Consider the following 19,745-nt stretch of genomic DNA (forward strand, 5'->3'; position numbering starts at 1 on the left):
GGAGGAGCGGGATTTTTATGTACAGGTTTCACAATTCTCCCATAATGTCAAAATCAGGATATTGTATGGGTCAAGTTATAATTAAGCATTCTGGGAATGGAGGAGAGGATGTGGTTGCTGGATTATGAATTTGTTGTCTGGTCACATCCTCTTTTTGTAATGGTTGTTCTACAGGTAACTGATTTTCAACTTGAACTGTTTTATCTCCCTCTGTTTCAATGATACGCCCAGATCTTAATTGAAGGTCATTACACTCCCTTAGATCGGTTCCTATCTCTGGTGTTTTGATTATTTGAATGGACTGGACCGGTCTGTTATTCGGATTGGGGTTGGGTTGGGCTGGGAGTTGCAGCCTTAAGTTAGACTGGGGGTTTTGTTGTAGGGCTGGCAGTGTAGGTTGAGGGAGCGGGATGGTTCCTACTGGCTGATTCATTGGTCTTTTCCAGTTTGTCTGCCAGGTTTGACTCTATGAAGTAGGAGGAGTCCATTGTGGTGGAAAAACATTGTTTTGCCAATATGGTGGGGTATAGGGAAAATTTGGCCAATTGGGTTGGTTTGCTTGATTTGGCCATGGAGATGATGAAGGGAATGATTGTTGTGACCAATTCGGGAAGGGAGGTTGATTTTGCCACATTGAATTATATTGTTGAGTATTATATTGCGGAGGCTGGAAAGAAGAATCTGGGTCTAAAAACATACATGTTTGTCGTGGCTGCCATTAACGGTGCTGATTAAGTAGATACACCGATTCTGGGTCTTCTTCTGCTTCCTTGTATACTGCTTTCAATCCAGGAAGTGAGGGGGAGCTCTCTGTGGAGTGGTCTTTTGTACAAATGGTGCAAACTTGAACTGCATCTAATGGACACTCATTGTGGCTGTGTTTCTTTCTGCATCTGGGATAGAAGATTGCCAAATTCTGTTCTGCTTCTGCTTGCTTTTGTTTGGCCTGCATAATATGAAGTTGTGTTGTCAGCGTCCCCAATATGTCAGTTCTAAAATTTTCTAATAAATTTCCAATTTTTGCACGAGTTACTCCTCTGCCGAAATTCTATTATCTCCTACAAACCGATCATGTTCTACTGGTTTTAGCCTTGTGCTACCTCTCGAGCTCCTGATACATAAATCAATAATGTCAACAAAATTTTCCTGATAAATATCTCCTTTCTCCATAATGTTCAATGTTTCAATCCATTGTTCCTTCATTCCCCTAATTAATGTTGTTTTTAATACATTATCAGGTAAAGGTAATGATGCATAAGGAGATCTTTGAAGATTATACTGGAATCGTTCAACATACTCTTCTAATGTTTCATTTGGTTTAGCTACCATCTGAAATATTTCATCTTTTAACTCTCGAGACCTGCAATAGTCCTAATATTTTTTTAGAAAAGACTCTTTCATTTGATCCCAATTATTTATAACACCACCACCTAATCCCATAAACCATCTTAAAGCAGCCCCTTTTAATGTAGAGGGAAATAATTTCAGTTTCTGGGGATCGATGATATAGTCATATCCTCTACACAGCACATCGAATTCAAACAAGAATGCATCCGGATCTTCTGATGTAAGACCATGGAATGTGGGGATATGCTGAAGGGGAATTGCTTTCATAGGTGCATTAGCTGCAGTATCCAAAATGGGGTATTGCAGTGTAGAGGTTTGGGTATTAGGCTGATTGTGGGCCATTTGGTCAAATATATGCCAATAGCCTTCTGGGATATCTAGGAGGGTATTCCTAGGTTGTCGAGGGGGAATGGCTCTAATGGGAATGGCCTTGACAACACTTCCTTTATCTGGGATGATGAGAGTGCCTAATGTCTGGGGGGATTCAGGTTCTTGAATTTCTTCAACTTTGTTATAAATGATTTTTGCAGCACTTCCCTTATCTGGGCTGCTTAATGGCTAAATTACCCTAAGAGGAGATTTTGGTTCTTCAGCTTCTCCTGTTTCTCCTCTTCCTTCATAGAGATTGCTAAGGTTCCCTTCCTGCAATGATTTTAGGCTAGAATTTTCAATTTCTTGAAAATATTGCTCTTCGGTTTGACTATGCACCTCAGCAAAGGCTACAAATGGTGATCCTGTGGCCTGAAGGGAACTAGTAGGCTGTCTAGAAGTAACTTTTCTAGGTCCTATTGAAGGCTGAGATTCTGATTTCTTAAGGATTTCGTCTATAAAGGTCAATCGGCCAAGGGTCACCGGCCCCTTAGATTTATCAGACATGGGTAGAGGTTTGGGATTCTTTTCTGGCTTTTTCTACTTAGTCATGCACACAAATCAACTGCTAGGTTCTACCCAAACAAAACAACAACAAATCTACAGGAAAGCGGGCAAGGGAGCAGGGCTATTACATACTCCACACGTAGGTTCTTACCTTCCGTTTTTAAAACCCAGTTCTTTCCTAACAAGTTCTTACACTACTCTGGAAAAGAAACAAATGACTACACTCTTCCCCGAAAACGACGCCAAAATGTCGAGTTGTAAAAAGGGTCTTTTTCACCTCTAATTACCTCACATTAGCTTGTCAATCGAGGAACGATTTGTTATCTCAAAGAGTGTACTCTGTTTGAGGCGGTCATTTGTCAGAGTAATGCTAGTAGTATAGCTCAAGAAAATACAAGAGTAAACGGATGCTTGAAACAAGATCTACTTACAGCAAAATAATTTAAAAACTAAATCATGCACTCGGAAAACTAAGCAACTTATCATTCAAGGGTCCAGTAACGATAACTCATCCCTTTGTAAACTGATGTAACTAAAGGTAATCAAGAAACAGATCATCAATCTGGGGACTAGACAACAAATGCCAACGCCCACTACAGTTTTAGATCGTTCTGCACACCAAAGCAACAATAACGCAGATAACAGGAAATGGAACATCAACTAGAAAATGTAACAACAACTAAGTCTGATGAACAACAACACCTTAATCTATAGGAACAAGTGCAACAATTGTATCCTACAGAAATCAGATGGTAATATTTACTTAAAGGATAAATTGGATAGCACACTGAAATAGAACGACAACTGATTAGTAATGAAATATGGAACAACGCTTTAGAACCAAATGTAGATGCACAATAGAATTAACACATGGCACAAAACATATTAAGAGAAACAGTAATCTGAGTCTGATACCACAAATATTGATCTCAGTTAGAAAGGATAACGATCGCAATTCATAATGTAACAACAATGTCAATTCAACAGCAATCGTAATGAAGTATAAACCATAGACGAATACAGTAATACCAATTTAAGAATATTACAGCTCGGTTACTCTGCAATTGAATAGCAATAGCATTCTGTAAAGAACAGTAATGTTACATTAATGACTTAAAGGAACAACACTACGTTATAAGGTCATAATGAACAATACGACTTTCCTATTACAGAGACGATATTGTAAATATAACGGCGTTGTGATAAAATAACAAAACACACCAGATTATCGATCAAAGCTGATAATGCAAACCACACACGAACTAAAGGTAATGGTATAGGAGCAAGTGTTCCACCAGGGCCAGGCCCTTAGCCTCCAGGGACACACTGCTTGAAATTATTCCAGGATCAAAGATGGAATAGCAACCAGATTTATATTAAAGCATTAAAACAGAGTTACAGTGGATCACTTCTCAACGAGATTCGATGATCAAAGTTTCAAATACAGAGCAAAGTTACATAAAAATTAACAGTCGATCCCCGGGCTAGCAGTGTTGCCCCTACTTATAATAGCTGAAGCAGAGATATCAAGGATGCGAAAATAGTTAAAGCAACGATCCCTCAAGATCAAAGGATCCTGAGGGATTTGCCAAGCTGTTAATCCTCAGTTATCCGGTCATTTTCTTGCGCCGATTCGATATCTCCTTTTCCTTTCCTTGGCTGAGATGTTTTAATTTAGATCGTCTTGTTTGCATATGGTTCCCCGCCAAAGGGACAGTGGTTAGCTTGGCCCTGTCTTTTTCTTTGGAGCGGCAATCTTTAGTTTTTCCCTTTTCCTGCATAAGAAATGACAATTCTTAGTGTTTTCATGTTGCATATAAATCTTATAGATTTGTCATGATTTCCCATTATCTACCTAGTTCCTGATGCAAAGATGTTACGAGTTCTAAAGAAAAGATGACAAAATAATCAATAAAAACATACCTGCTTCAGTACTCCACACCTTAAAAAATTAAAAACATAGGAATATAGTTTAATTTAGGGATTTTCTTAAGCATAAAATTTGATTTGTTAATAAATAAACCCTCATTAAGGCTTACCTTAAAGGAAAACCTGACAATATCGCATGTTGCAAATTTTCAAGGAAAAAAAGTTTCATTTACTCGTTGAGACTTGCGATTGCAATAAAAGTTAGCCCCCAGGAACTGAAACATATCTATTCCTTTAAAAAGGCTTAAGCATTAATGATATTCCTTTTTTGGCGGAAATTCCCCGCATCGTAATCTTATAACAAAAGAGATATATCATAAGACCGAGGAACATCCTGACTACGAAATGCGATAAGCCTGTTAGGTAAACTTGACTCAGGATAGAGTCAAACTTGACCAGGTTAAACAGTGATGGTTTTGGGGCACATGGTATTGTGCACCCATAGTATTCTGCCTGTGTTATTATATTTAATGGAGCTTATAAAAGGCTGGAAGGACTTCATTGTAATGCAAGACCTGGAGGTGAGTGGTGAAGGCTCACTTGGTCGGATTGGCCAGGGTTTTGGCCAATGCTAATAAGATCTTATTAGGTTGGGTTTTTCCTCGGATTTGGGGTTTTCCGGATAAACATTTGTGTTTATGTGTTTATGGTTGTTGCTGGCTATTTTTATATTTATCCCTCTTATTAATTATTTATGTTATGCAGTAAATTTCTTAACAACTGGTATCAGAGCCAGATATTGGCTTCAAAGGGATTCTTTGATGCTAGGGGTTTATAGTGCCTAATGAGATCAATGCAGCCTTTCTTTTACAGATCTGGGTCTGAAAATAATGGTGGAACAATCTTACACAGAAGAACCTCAAGGAGAATGTGCGGAAGATAGTGCCGGCCAGGGATCACAGTGCATTTGCGATATTTAATCTACGAGGGCTCGCAGTTGGAGCGGTTTGATAGAAGTTTTTGAGCACATCAAATTGAGAGAGGATGGATCAGAATCGCAGCAGCAATAAACAAAAAAAATAAATTAATGAAGTCAAAATTATCGCATGTAAATGAACATACTACTGTAAGACCTGGTAAGGCATGTGTACCCCTCAATGATCACCGGTAAAGTCTGGGTTAGACCTAGGTGATAGGGGGGATGTTGGGTTAACAATACCCTAGGTAAAAACTTTGAGGGGGGTAAGAGCTAGAGTGAGCGGGATTGTCTCACTTAGCAGGTTTGGCTGGAGTTAGTCAAGGAACCCCAAGTTAAGTTTAAGGGGTGAATTGTTAGGTAAACTTGACTCAGGATAGAGTTAAAGTTGACCAGGCTAAACAATGATGGTTTTGGGGCACATGGTATTATGCACCCATAGTATTTTGCCTGTGGTATTATATGTAATGGAGCTTATAAAAGGCTGGAAGGACTTCATTGTAATGCAAGAACTGGAGGTGAGTGGTGAAGGCTCACTTGGTCGGATTGGCTAGGGTTTTGGCCAATGCTAATAAGATCTTATTAGGTTGGGTTTTTCCTTCGATTTGGGGTTTTCCGGATAAACATTTTTGTTTATGTTTTTATGGTTGTTTTTGGCTATTTTTATTTTTATTCCTCTTAGTAATTATTTATGTTATGCAGTAAATTTCTTAACAAAGCCACCAGACCCAATAAAAAAATAAAACACACTCATTTAAAATACTGCATCCAGATAAATCGCAAGGGTATCAACATGCTCCCTGCTTGTATCATTGCCAATTCCCTCGATTGTGATAAAGCTATTCTTTAAAAGAACACGCCTAAGGAAAATCATAAATCTAAAGCTAAAAAACGAAATCCGCACTTAATAATAAGCCTATGGGCCCGCTACAGTGCCATGTCACTTATCACAATCACAATCACTCAAAGTAGTCAGCCATATCCATTCTCCGCTACTCCCAAAACCGCTGATTGCGATATTGAGATAATGCAATTATCACAATCGCACATCTCTCATACTTAATAAATCGATACAGTGATATTGCAATCGCATATCAATGAGGTAATTCAAGATAGTTTTATTTACTGTTTGAAGAGGTTTTGCAATGTAATATATTAATGAATAATAAATAACCACGCGAAGCCACGATTTCGGTTATTAAAGGATTCTAACGATATTTATGATTTCAAAGCCCAAGGAGACTTGATGGCTTGTTTGGATTGATTCGCATTTAAACTTCCCTTTCCATCATTTAAAAGCCTTATGTGATTGAATGCTTTTGTGTTTAACTCCTATTGCTCTTCCTTTCTCTTTATTCTTAGTTCACAGGTTTTTCCTAAGAGAAAATTGCGTAACAAGATGACTAAGTACATGAAAGGAAAAAAACCTAGCGAATCCACACAATCGTCTACATTTGATGTAGCAGAAATGCCTCCATTATTCTGAGATACAACATGCACTATCGAAAGCGGTACTTCCTCATGGGAAACCATGTACCAATTGCTGGTGATAAAAAAAACAATAGATGCCACTACCTCTTCCAAAGCCTCCCACTTTGAAGCTGTGAGTTCCTTCCTACACAGAATTTCTTTTGAAACAAGTGCCAAAGATGGACAAATACAACAACTGAAGTTTTCTATAGATCAATTGAAAGATAATCCTAATATTGAGGATTTCATAAAAGAGGCATTATAACTCAATTCTTTATTATCTAAGCAACATGCAACATTCTGTTAGACACTATGAGTCATCAATCCAATGTGCAATAAAATTTATTTACTTATAAATCAAGAATCTGATCTGAAGATCACATTCAATGAGATTGATGAAAAGATTTCAGGGTACATTACATGGTAGGATATTCCAGAGGACATAGCAGCAGACCTTATCAGGATAAAAGAATCTCATAAAGACATCCTCTTTACTGATTGGGATATTCAGCTAAAGAATGCAGAAAGAGCAGTTTCAACAACAAATGATGTTGCAAGTAGTATCATTGAGACCACCAATGATAATTTTCACAATGCTAGTTTGATACAGGAATGCCCACATGGGAGTCTCCCCGATATCAAAGCCTTAGAAACACACTGGAAATAAACTTTTAGAGAAAGAGAAGAGGAGATTAAATAGCTAACAAAACTTGACTAGGAATGATATTGGAGATATGTGGTGAAGCCACACAGTCAGTGGCTAATTCTACGCTGCCTTGCTGACTCATCCATGCATTATATGCTTCCTACTCTCTCGGATGCAGTGTATATAGGACAACTACGCATGAGGATAGGTCAGCCTCCTGAAGTCAAGCCGATGATGGATATCTACGAGCTCAAAGAACGAATGAAGGAATAGACATCGTTACATGCCAAAGCTCGTCATTTTAATAATTTATGTTTTATGTAATTCTGTCACTTATTTTAAAGAGAGTTTTTCAAACCTCCTCAGAAATTTCATGTAATTTCTATTTTAGTACTTTATTTTTATTATATAAACCCTTTCATGTCTTTGAAGAAAGGGTTGCAAATTTTATTAATAAATACTTTAAAAGCTTGCATTTTTGTACTTTAAAGTTATCTTAGTAAAATCACTGGATCAGAATCATGAAGTTTTGTGAAGAAGGATTTCAGAATCTTGAACTTTTGTACTTTTGGAAACCATATTAATGAAAAATATTGGACTGAAGCTATTTACTTGATGAGAATATTTATATGCATCGGGTACTTCTATCATTGTGTATTGATTTGTTTTATGAATTGATATCCATTTTCCTTTATATTGTTTGTCATATGTATCTCTTTTCATGTAGTTCTGTATTTATTCACTTCTGAACATGTGTGGACTGTTATATTTAATACGTTGATGAGAAAGTGTTTAAATTATATTTGATGCGATATATGTTTGTAAATCATTTTGATTAACTATTTAATCAAAATAATTATTTCAAAGGCTTTTCATTTATGCTAATGTTTGGTTAATCTTCATTGTCATGCACTAAAGATAATCATTGTAGATCGCACAAGTATAAGTAAAATCTCGGGAAATATATAGATAGGTTAAATATATATGTATTTCAGTTGAAAATCACCCCATCTATCACTTAGTTTTTTGGTAATCAACCACGCTATCCATCCTATCACATTTTTATTAGGAAACTGGCCCCATTATATCTAGTAAGAGCCACTAATCCAAATGGAAAAGGGACAGTATTCAAGTCCCGATCGGGTGGTTTTCCCCCATGCTGTTGCAGTGATTTTTGAGGCTTCAATAGGTCCCTATCCTCATTTCCTTACACATTGGCCAGATGAGAGGTACTTCCCATGAGTCACGGACTGCATGGGTAGGATGTGCTGACAAGAGAAGGTGAACCATTCATCCTGATCATATGCCATAGGGGAGGGTGAACCACTCAGACTATGCATATGCCACCATGGGGTGTCACAAGGGAAGGTGAACCATTCACCCTGTACTCGATGCACAACTAGGGGAGGGTGAGTCACCCTATGATCACTCATTTCTCCAAGAAGTACCACAAGCTCCATGGAGCTTCCAGAGATCATTATCCATCTCATATAGGACCCTCATAAGAGGGTCTCTCCACAACTCCAAGTCATTCACGGAAGGTTAAGAATTTTACCTTCCTGAGGGGCTTCGTAAGAATATCGGTGACCTGCTCATCGGTCCCAATATGATGAAGCCTTATTTCTCCCTGCTATACCATATCTTGGATAAAGTGGTACTTGATATCAAAATGCTTGAGAGATCATGAAACACAAGATTATCAGAAAGATGAATCCCACTATGGGTGTCACATAAGATCATGGTAGTATCCAACACATGTCCAAACAACTCACTAAAGAGCTTCCTCAACCAGACAGCTTCACAGGAGGCCAAACTAGCAGCAATGTATTCAGCCTTAGCGGTGGTTAAAGCAACCAACTTCTACTTCCTGATCATCCATGATATTGAAGCAGAACCTAGAGAGAAGCAATATCCTGATGTGATTTTTTGATCCACCACACTGATAGCCTATTCTGTATCAGAGTAACCATGGAGCCTCACATTCTTGGCAATGTATCTTAGTCCATCAGTGATTGTACCTCAGAGATATCTCAAGAAATTCGTGGTAGCAATCCAATGTATATGATGAGGCTTGACCATAAACTGACTCAATGTGTTCACTGCAAAACATATGTCTAGACTGGATTTCATCAAGAACATTAGGGCCCCTATGAGTTGACGATACTCAGAAGGATTTCCCAAATCGGGCCCGAAAACAATTCCACATAAATTCTTGAAGTTAAGTTCCATCGGAGTAGTCACAGACTTGCAGTCCACCATCCCAAATATTTCAAGTAGCTTCACAACATATTTTCTTTGAGAAAGGAAAATCTCCCATGGCTTTTTCATGACCTCCAACCTTAGGAAGTAATGCATCAGTCCTAGGTCCTTCATATCAAATTCGAAAGCCAACTCTCTCTTACATTGATGAATAAGAGGGTCTGCACATGCCAGAAAGAGATCGTCCACATAGAGTACCAAGATGAGAGTCTATCATTCTCAACCTTAAAGTAAAGGTTCATATCAACTTCACTTCTTGTAAATCCCAGCTTCATCAAACAACTATCTATCCTCTCATAACAACCCCGGGGTGCTTGCTTCAACCCATAGAGGGATTTCTTCAACTTGCATACATGTGTATGACAATCTTGAACTTCAAACCCCTCAGGTTGTTCCACATAGACTTCCTCCTTAAGTGAACCATGCAAGAAGGTAGTCTTGACATCCATCTATTGTAGATTCCATCCTTGTGAGGTAGTAAAGGCTATAATCAAACAGATGGTGGTGTAGCGAGAAATGAGTGCAAATATCTCATCATAATCTACACCTTCCTTTTGAGAGAAGCCTTAAGTAACAAATCTAGCTTTGAACTTCTCAACACTTCCATCAACACCATGCTTGACCTTGTAGGGCCATTTAGAGGTGACAACAAATTTGCCTTGGGGTCTAGGGACCACATTCTACACATCATTCTTCATAATTGACTCGTACTCTTTGCTCATAGCATCCTTCCATACTTTTTATTTCAAAACTTCTTTGAATGTGCAAGGTTCAGACTGAATAATGGTGCTCATAGTAGTTAAGTACCCTTGGTACAACATGTCTCTTGGCTTCTTCGAGAGTTTACCTCAGTCATGAGGGTCTCCTTTTGGAGGAGGATGGCTCATGAGGAGGAGGATAAATGGGATCCATCGGTTCTTCAACATCAGACATCGACTCATCCTGTGAATCTCCTTGATTTCCTGCATCTGTTTCTTTGTCCTTCCTTGGAATAGGAAAGTTTCTAATCTTCCTTAGGGAAGCATCCTCATCGAAGGTGACATCATGACTCAACTCTACTTCTCTTTGACCATGCACATAGACTATATATGCCTTAGAAGTTTCACTGTAACCCACAAAAGTTACTTTGTTCCCAGATGCCTCCAATTTACTTCTCTTTTATTTTGGCACATGAAAGTATACGGGACTACCAAAAATTCTAAAATGAGAAACATTAGGTTTCTTACTGGTGAAAACTTCTTTGGGAGTTTTGGAGTCCAATGCTTGATCAGGGCATCGATTTTGAATGTACACAATAGTGTTGGCAGCTTCTCCCCATAGGAACTTTGGAAGTCCTTAATCATGAAGCATGGCACGAGTGTCTTCTATGATGGAAAAATTCTTCCTTTCAACAACACCATTTTTCTCAGGAGTATATGCAGTAGTAGTCTCCCTCTTAATGCCAGATTTCCTGTAATATTCATTGAATTCATTTGACTCATATTCGATTCCATTATCGGCCCTCAATATCTTGATCTTATGCCTTGTTTGATTTTCTACCAAGGCTTTGAAGGCATGGAACCATGATAATACTTCATCCTTCTTTTTCAAGAAATATATCCAAGTTTTACGAGAGAATTCATCCACAAAGACATCATAATATATACCCTCCTAATGATGCCACAGACAACATACTAGATAGATCAGAATGAATCAATTGAAAAATGTCTGTGGTCTTGCTATCACTTCAAGGGAATGGTCCCCTTGTATGTTTTCCCTCGGCACATCCTTGACATACACCTTCATGCTCTATTTTGAATTCGGGCGTACTTGTAACTGTATTCCTTGCATCGGGTAGAGTCTTATAGTGAAGATGAGAAAACCTTTGGTGCCATAGTTTAGATTGAAAAGATGTGTCGCAAGACATGGCTCCCAGTGGACTTCCTCCAAATTGATATAAAATTTCAACCTTGAATCCAAGACTAAATGCTTCTTTGAAATTTATTTTCCACACATGTACCTTTCCATTGATTAATGCCACCTTGAATCCTTTGTCTTCCATTGCCGAGATAGACACTAGATTCCTCTTTAGATCAGGTACGTATAGTACTTCTTGAAGATGAATGGTGTTACCTTGATTCAATTGAAGGGTAACATTCCCAACTCCCTTCGTGGGATAGGTGGCATTGTCTCCAAGGATAATTTCCAAATTTGTATCCTTCTCTATCAGATTTGAAAGAGCTTCCTTGTACCTGGTGAAGTGCCTTGAGTTACCACTATCAATCAACCAATTTACCAAAGTATCCAGAGGAGAGGCAGTAGAGAGGGTAGATATAAGATAAAATTCCTTTTGCTTAGAATTTACAACATTAGACTCATCATAATTGGAGTTTCTTATTCTTTTAGAATCTTGATCATTTCCAAGTTGAGTAGCGGAAGCATTCATTTTCCCTTTGTTGTTGAACCCGCCATTCCTTTGATTGTTGTTATTTCCCCTGGAATGATTGTGATCATCATCATGAGATGTGACCTTCTATTTGGAAACTCCCTAGCATAGTGGACAAACTTGTTGCAAACAAAGCATCTTCCCTTCCTTCCATTTTTGAATCTCGGTCTTCCTTGACTTTGCTTCTTTGAACTTGCATTGTTCTTCCTCTTGGCATGAGTGGAGAATGTGGTAGGATTATTCCCATTCGAGGGCATCTCCAATTTGATCATCCTTGTTTCTTATTGAGAACATCTAGTCAGTAATTCTTCAAAACCTGGAATTTTGTCATTATTGAGAATAGTAGTGTTGAACACATGACATTTGGGAGGAAGACCTCCAAAGGAAATGAGAGTGAGCTCCCTGTTAGCAATAGCTTCACTAATCGAAAGAAGATAATTTTTGATCTTGGTAATCCTCATGAAGTAGGATTGAATATCCTCACCCTTTCCCTTCTTTATGTCCTTTAGCTTGTTCTTGAGGAAAATAATTTGATTTGCATTGCTAGATTTGAACATGCCAACCAACCTATCATATATCTCCTTTGATGTATTCAAATCATAGATGTAAGCAACTGAGTGCTTATGAATAGAATCCCTGATGATATTCTTGGCTTTGACTTCATCCTTCTTATACTTTGTCTTAGTAGCAGCCAATGCATTTGAAGAAGGTTCCAGAATCTTTCCCTGCACATAATCCATGACATCTTACTCTTATAAAGTCAAATCAAGAGACATCTTCCATTCATGATAATCAGACTTATTATGAAGCTTATCATCAGAATTGAAGTAGGATGTGGAGGCCATTAACAATTTTTCTTGATCAGTGATTACTCCTCTTAGTGATTGCTCTTCACTCTTGCTTGGGCTTTGTCTTCACCTCAACTTTGATGCCATGTTAATTTTAGGATAACAATGGTATGTTCTATGCTTAGAGTAATTTTACTTCAATTTTATTTATTAGCCCAATATCATATCCATTATAGCAATCACATCAAAATGATATTAAAATGAAAATAGAACATAAACAATAACAATAGAAGACAAGCCAACACAAGAGGATACAAGATATGGCACCAGCCAGGGACAAACCCCAATGTGGGGAAACCCTTGATCAATTCTTCTTATAATTCTTCAAAAGTTCAACACACACAGAGAGTACAATTTACAATATTCACTTGCCCAAACTGATCATTAAAAACAACAAAAAAGAAAGCCCTAACCAGAAACTCAATGCTAGTCAACAGGGCTGAAATTGATCTCCAAAACAGTTCGGTCAACCTTGGTCAACTTGACCTCCAACAAAAAAATAATACAGCCCAAAACAATCCAAAAATAACCAGTCAAATCTGGTCAACAAAATTCAATGCAACAACCTGAATTAGGGCAGTCAATGCTAGTCAACTCAGGGGTCAAATTGCCTTGTTTTTGTGCCCAAAACAACGACCTACCCAAACTAAAGTCTCCCTCAAAAAACCGAAGTCAAATAGGGTCAATGCTGGTCAAATTTAACCTCCTTAAATTTCAACCTCCTGAAATTTTGGTCTCCTAAAATTTCGGCCTCTTGAAATTTCAGTCAAATCTAGTCAACGCAACAACTAGAAAAGACAACCTTCGTTTCACATGTGTGGAGAGATAGAGGCCCAAAAATCCATACCCAATCAAGATGAGGGAGAGAAAGATGAATGAGATGAGATGCCAAAATGAGGAGGAGGAACCTTGTATTTATATGCAACGTTGAAGGCTGGAGGAGGCTAATTTGATGGTTGGCCGACCTTGACAATTTTTCCATAATCAAAATAAATTCATAACTTCATTTGTACATGTCAGAATGGGATCATATTTATATCAATCCTACACCTCTCGGAAATAGGAATCTAGAAAAAATATCAGCTGCTTCATAAGAGCTATCCAAAGTGATGTTTGGCCCTAGTTTCCAAATTTAACATGCTCCCAACTCGGTAGTTTTTCTCTACCATTTACTAAATCTTGATAGATATGCTAACTCTTGGGAAGGACCAAAAGGGATAGAGCTACCAAGTATTCTTCAGGTAAATTAACATGGACCCTGCCAAGTTCATCACGACACTGTGTAAACCTACTAAGGTATTATGGAATTGTGTCATTATTTTGCATCTTGATACTTTGAAGCTTGTCCTTGAGTGATAGCTTTCTGTGGTCACTATTTTTCTCGAACATTTTTTTTAGTGCTTTCCACGTCGCAAGAGAAGTGTCTTTTCTATGGATATTCAAGACAATATGATCTCAAACCCCCCCAATATGAGTCTCCTTGCTTTGGCCACATCCTTCTTCCACTGAGCAATATTCTGGGCATCATATGCCTAGGGTTTGGCTACATCTGTCTTGATGTATTCTTATAGCCCATTATCATCCAATACTACCTCCATGCGGTCCTTCCATGCACACAATTTTAAGGTGCCTTCCAAGGCATACTCGAGCTTGAGTTCATCGAAAGCCAACTTTTCAGTCCTGAAGAAAAGCTACAACACTAATCTTCAAATTTGAATCTCCTCCAATGACAAATTTGAAATCTATGCTATATAGTGATTCCAACTCTGAGACCATGTAGAAATTGATGAGTACATTCAATGATTCTCATGAAATGTACTAAATCACAAGATTTGAAGCTACTCTACTCATTTGCATAAGTTAATTCACCATCTAAAACAAGAATCGTAGACATGCAAAAGGAAACATCACACAGAGAAATATTTATCTAGGGGAAAGCAACTGCTCAAAACCCTTTACTATCCATATTTCATTAATCAAAGAATATAGAAGAAATGTAATGTTTTCTCAAGCTTGAGAACACCTTGCAAGTGTATAGTCTATCCCAATGCCTAACTGATTGAACATGGCCCAACACTTGGCCAATTTGAATCTTCCCCAAGCTCCTATTTCCTTGTGTTGTTCCCTTGGGAAATTTCCCCTATTTGTTTAGGAATTTCACACCAAGGAATTGCGCAATAACCTTAGGTCAATCTCTGATTGCATGGACCATCTGTATACATGGGAATATTCTACAATTGATAGTTCATTACCTTGGAATCTCCATCTCAATTGGGTAACTCGAATTCTCTGCATGCAACAATTATTTTGGGTTGATTTATCAGTTAACCGGCTGATCACTAAGTGTGGTTGAAGTTACACATCCACAACTTGACCTCCACTAGTTCTTCTGATAGTTAGAACTAGTTAAGCTGACAATAACTCAAATTAACTGAAATAGATTGCTATAAATTAGTAATAAATCATGTATAAATGAACTCAAGTGTCTCCAACTCGAATTTACTAAGTTAATTGAGTGAAAAGAGCCATGTCACCTTAGTTAAGTACCTCCAAGTATTCTGCTAAAATAGAAATTCGAATTTTAATCTAGTTTGACCAAGGCAAATTAAAAACTAGATTTTTTCCCTACATTTTCAATAGGTTCATCTCTTGATTGCTACCTTCTTATCTTCATTGATTCTTCATTGAAGTACATTTGCATAGTTTTGAGGTTCCTCAAATAATTCTAACGTGAAGTTCATCTTTCTCATAAGAGATTCCTGCTATCTAGAATATCCCATGCCTGTCTTGTTTTCTGGAGACCTTAGAGTGTTCAAAATCTGATCTAGTGTTCTTTTCCCTTCTGGAAACTTTTCATTTAAACCCTTCTTTGTTTCTAATCTCTCGAGATCGGTTCTTAGAGAGACAATTTCTGCTTCGAGACTCTGACAATTTTCTTCCCATTCATGAAACAAGTAATTAAGAACTTCTTCCTTCTACTTGCCTTCCTCTAACCTAACTTTCAAGGACATAATCTCCTCTTTGCATGGTTTAGGGATTATCTCTTTCTTTTGAAAGTATTCTCTTCCTTTAAGAGACTATTCCCTTCTTCTAACCTTTCACATATTTTTTTTCCTTCTAGTTGGAGAGCTAATCTTTCTTTGCTTTTAATTGCTTCTTCAAGTTTTTCTTTTTGATAAAAAAAATCTTTATTGTCTAAGCTTTAGATACATTCCTAAGCTCGCAACAACGAATCTTTCAGTTTCTTTTTCCTTCTTCTAGCCTTCTTTAACTCATCAAGAGCACTGATGAGCTCCCCTTAAAGGTCCACTACTCCTTCTTCTTCTTCTTCTTCAGAGTTTTGTAGCATTTTTTTTCTTGGAGTTAGCTCCAAATGCCATGAGTAACCACCCATTTGACTCATCCTCTGAGGTATTATCGCTATCAAAATTTGGTGTCGAGTTATCCTCTTTAGAGTAGAGCCCATTCTTCTTAAATATCTTATTCTTTTGATGTTTCTAAGATTTTATTTTGACCTTCTAATCATCTTCCTTTTCTATCTTTTCTTTGTAAGGAAACTTGGATGCAAAATGTCCAACTCTACCACAGTCAAAGCATTTGAAGGGAGTCTTCCCTTTACACTTTCCTGAGCCATGCTTTAGTTTCCTGGAAATGTGAGCCAACTCCTGATAAGATTCATAGTTGGAACAATCTTGATGATATTTCTTCTCCTTAGCCTTCTTTGACACCTTGAACGTTGTCTTCTTTGGTCCAGTCTTCTCATTTCCTACTCTCATCTCATAGGCTATGAGAATACCAAGTAGTTGGTCCATTGTGAAACTTTTCAGATCAAATATCTCTTCCATCGTTGAGATTTTGGCATTGAATCTCATAGGAATATACCTTAAGATTTTTTTAACAATTATATATTCTTTGATAGTTTCACTAAGTTCTCTAATCATATTGGTTACTTCATCAACTCCAAGGAAGTACTATGCTATGCTTTCTTCTTCACTCATTCTTAAGCTCTCAAACCTCATTTTGGAGATTTAAAGTTTGGCTTGCTTGACTTTATCATCTCCTTCATAGCTCTGATTGAGGTTGATCCATACTTCCTTAGCAGACTTATAGTGCATAACCTTTACGAGTTCAGATTGGTTAAGGCCAAAGAGAATTGTATTCTTTCCTTTAGAATTATTTCAATACACCTTTAAATTACTTTCTGCATCTGTGGGAGACACATTAGGGACATCATAATCTATTCACACATAGCTCCAAACATATACTCCTAGGGACATAAGATAGACTTCCATCCTAAATTTCCAAAAGGCATAGTTTGTCCCATCAAAGACTGGTATCTTACTTGTGTAAGCATCCTGACTCTCTTGTCTAGACATAATTCCTTATAGATCTACCTTCCAGTGGTTAAACTATTACTAAAGGAAACTTGGCTCAAATACCAATTATTGGAATAAGGAACCACTGAGAGGGTGGGGGGGTGAATCAATAATAGTGAAGTTCTTAAGATTTAAGCTCAATTCTTAAATTTACTTTTACTTTTCCGAGTTACTTTTGAGAGCATTCATAATATATATATATATATATATATATATATATATATATATATATATCGAGAGAGAGAGAGAGAGAGAGCAAAGTAAATCATTCACATGAGCACACAATCCATAAATTGAGTAACACACACATATCGACACATGTACTTTTACATGGAAACTGAAAGGGAGAAAGCCATCAATATGTTTTGTTATTATGATGTAAATTAAGAAACCACTTAATTACATCAAGTTGTTTATGAGAAACCACTCACAGGATGCCCCAAACCCCTCAAGATAGCAAGCCACAACTTGCTAAGAGGCACCAACCTCTTATGAATACATGCCACTAACTACTCTAGCCACTGTTTTTCTTTTCATACATTTTTTAGACTGAAAATAGAGGCCAATACAAATGCATAGAAATATGAACCTGATTAGATACTCTACACACATCACTTTCCCTTCTCCTCACATGCATAGACATATAGCTCCTCACTCTCTTCACATTCCCACCCACATCACTACTGCATTCCACACATTGCACAACTACGATCCATGGTTTTGTTCTAGTTATCCACAAGGAACAACGTTGTCTCTATTATTCATTACTCTCCCTTTCACACTACCCAGGTTTACTCTTATATGACCATTCATGTTGTTGTTTCATTTTCTTACTTTCTCACTGCAACACCATTAATTCGTGAATGGGCACATAAGCATTTCACCATGCTAAGAATTAATTCACTGTCAAAATTGTGCGCTTTAGCAGGGCTATCCATTCTTCTTGATTGACCACAGAGCTCAGATTTTGCTTCAGCATGGCCTCTTTATGCCCTATTCAAATCACCAATCGTCCTCATGCATTTTTCCTCATTTAATTCATCATGGCATGCAATAAATATCAAATGTGGCTTGCTTTTGTTTGAGTCAAGCTTATAAACTCAATTTACAATTCGTGGTCATCTTTGTTCTTGAGCCAACATTTCTTTGCAGTTGCCATTAAACCAATGACACAAACCTCATTGTGTGCATTTACTTAGTTTATGACTCATTCATCCAAGTGCCTAAGCATTTTTCTATAGACCGCATAGACCTTGTCAAAAATTGTGCTACCAAATTAACTTATCTTGAGTCCTTTTTATTTTATTAAACAGTTATGCCAAAAACCGTTTTGGCCTTCAACCCATTTTGCACTAACACTAGTTTGATCTTCCAGCATAGGACCATTTCTTGTGATCATGTTGCAGTTTACAAGTTGAAGATGTTATGAAAAGGCCAGATGAGTATGACTAAGGAGTCATAAATTTTTGTACCTTGGGAGTATGATGCATGAGCATCGACCCATCCTCTGAGAAAATCAGTAAGAACAAGATTCAGAAGGTGTAGTTATCAAAAATCAAGGTAATATCTATTTTGTAAAGGATTAAAAGCATGAAAAAACAGATCCATGAGGGATCTTAGTAATTCGCTGAGAGATTTGTGGAGAAGATCATGTAGAGAGATTTGTGGAAAGTATCATGTTGTGAAATTTGTGGAGAAGATCGGGGATCTTGAAATAATCTATGATATTGAAATAATCCATGATATTGTAATTTTCTAATATAAATTGTAAACTTTTGTGTATGAAGGGCAGCCATTAGAACAAATATTTGGCTAGCTGAGGTGCCATGTAATAGTATAACAATTAAATTAGTTATTGGTTATGTAATTGTGTTTGTGTGCATCGTGATTTGATGCATTGAATTTGTTTGATGAATTAACACTACATGTAATGATTGTTTGACCCAAGCATGAGGAATTAATGTTTCATGCGTGCACGAGACAAAGGGCGCAATGAAAACATAAAGTGGGCCCATAACCCACAGGTCCTAGAGCGAGACCATAAGAAACTTGAAAATGATATACCCCCATAAATCATTTTCATCAAAAGGGGACCAAAATGTAGAATAGTGAGACTATTTGAAATTTTTTAAACACAATATTTTATGCTTTTCAATTGTTTTATATAATATATACATAGTTTTTTGTTTAACCATTCCAAAAAACCATCGATGGTAAATTGACTCCATAACCTCAATTTTACCAGAACAATATTTATCTGGACTAGTTTGTTATAAATTTATAATTTTAAATTAATTTAATTTAATTTTTTTATTTTATGTAAATTGACAAAGAAAAATATTTACATAATATGACATTACAACATCATTTCTATACTAGGTTGGAGAGGCTCTTCGTGTAATTATGTTACTTAACATGCACATTGACATTATTTATTTATGGATAAGAATGAGAGTGAAATATTTTACCACATCTCCTTCATATTGTGTTGTAATAACAAAAACAATCTAGAAAACCTAGTGAGAGTGAGCTCATTGATGTTTTAAAATGCTTTTAATTAAAATTAACCAAATATGTGTATTCATTTATGTTTTTTATTATAGCGAACATTGTTTATCTTTTACAAAATATTTTATTTTTATTTTAGAAGGGA

The sequence above is a fragment of the Pinus tabuliformis genome, chromosome 3_2 (genome assembly GCF_031772625.1).
Source record: "Pinus tabuliformis cultivar Carrire ecotype Pingquan chromosome 3_2, CPIR1, whole genome shotgun sequence".
NCBI lineage: Eukaryota > Viridiplantae > Streptophyta > Pinopsida > Pinales > Pinaceae > Pinus > Pinus tabuliformis.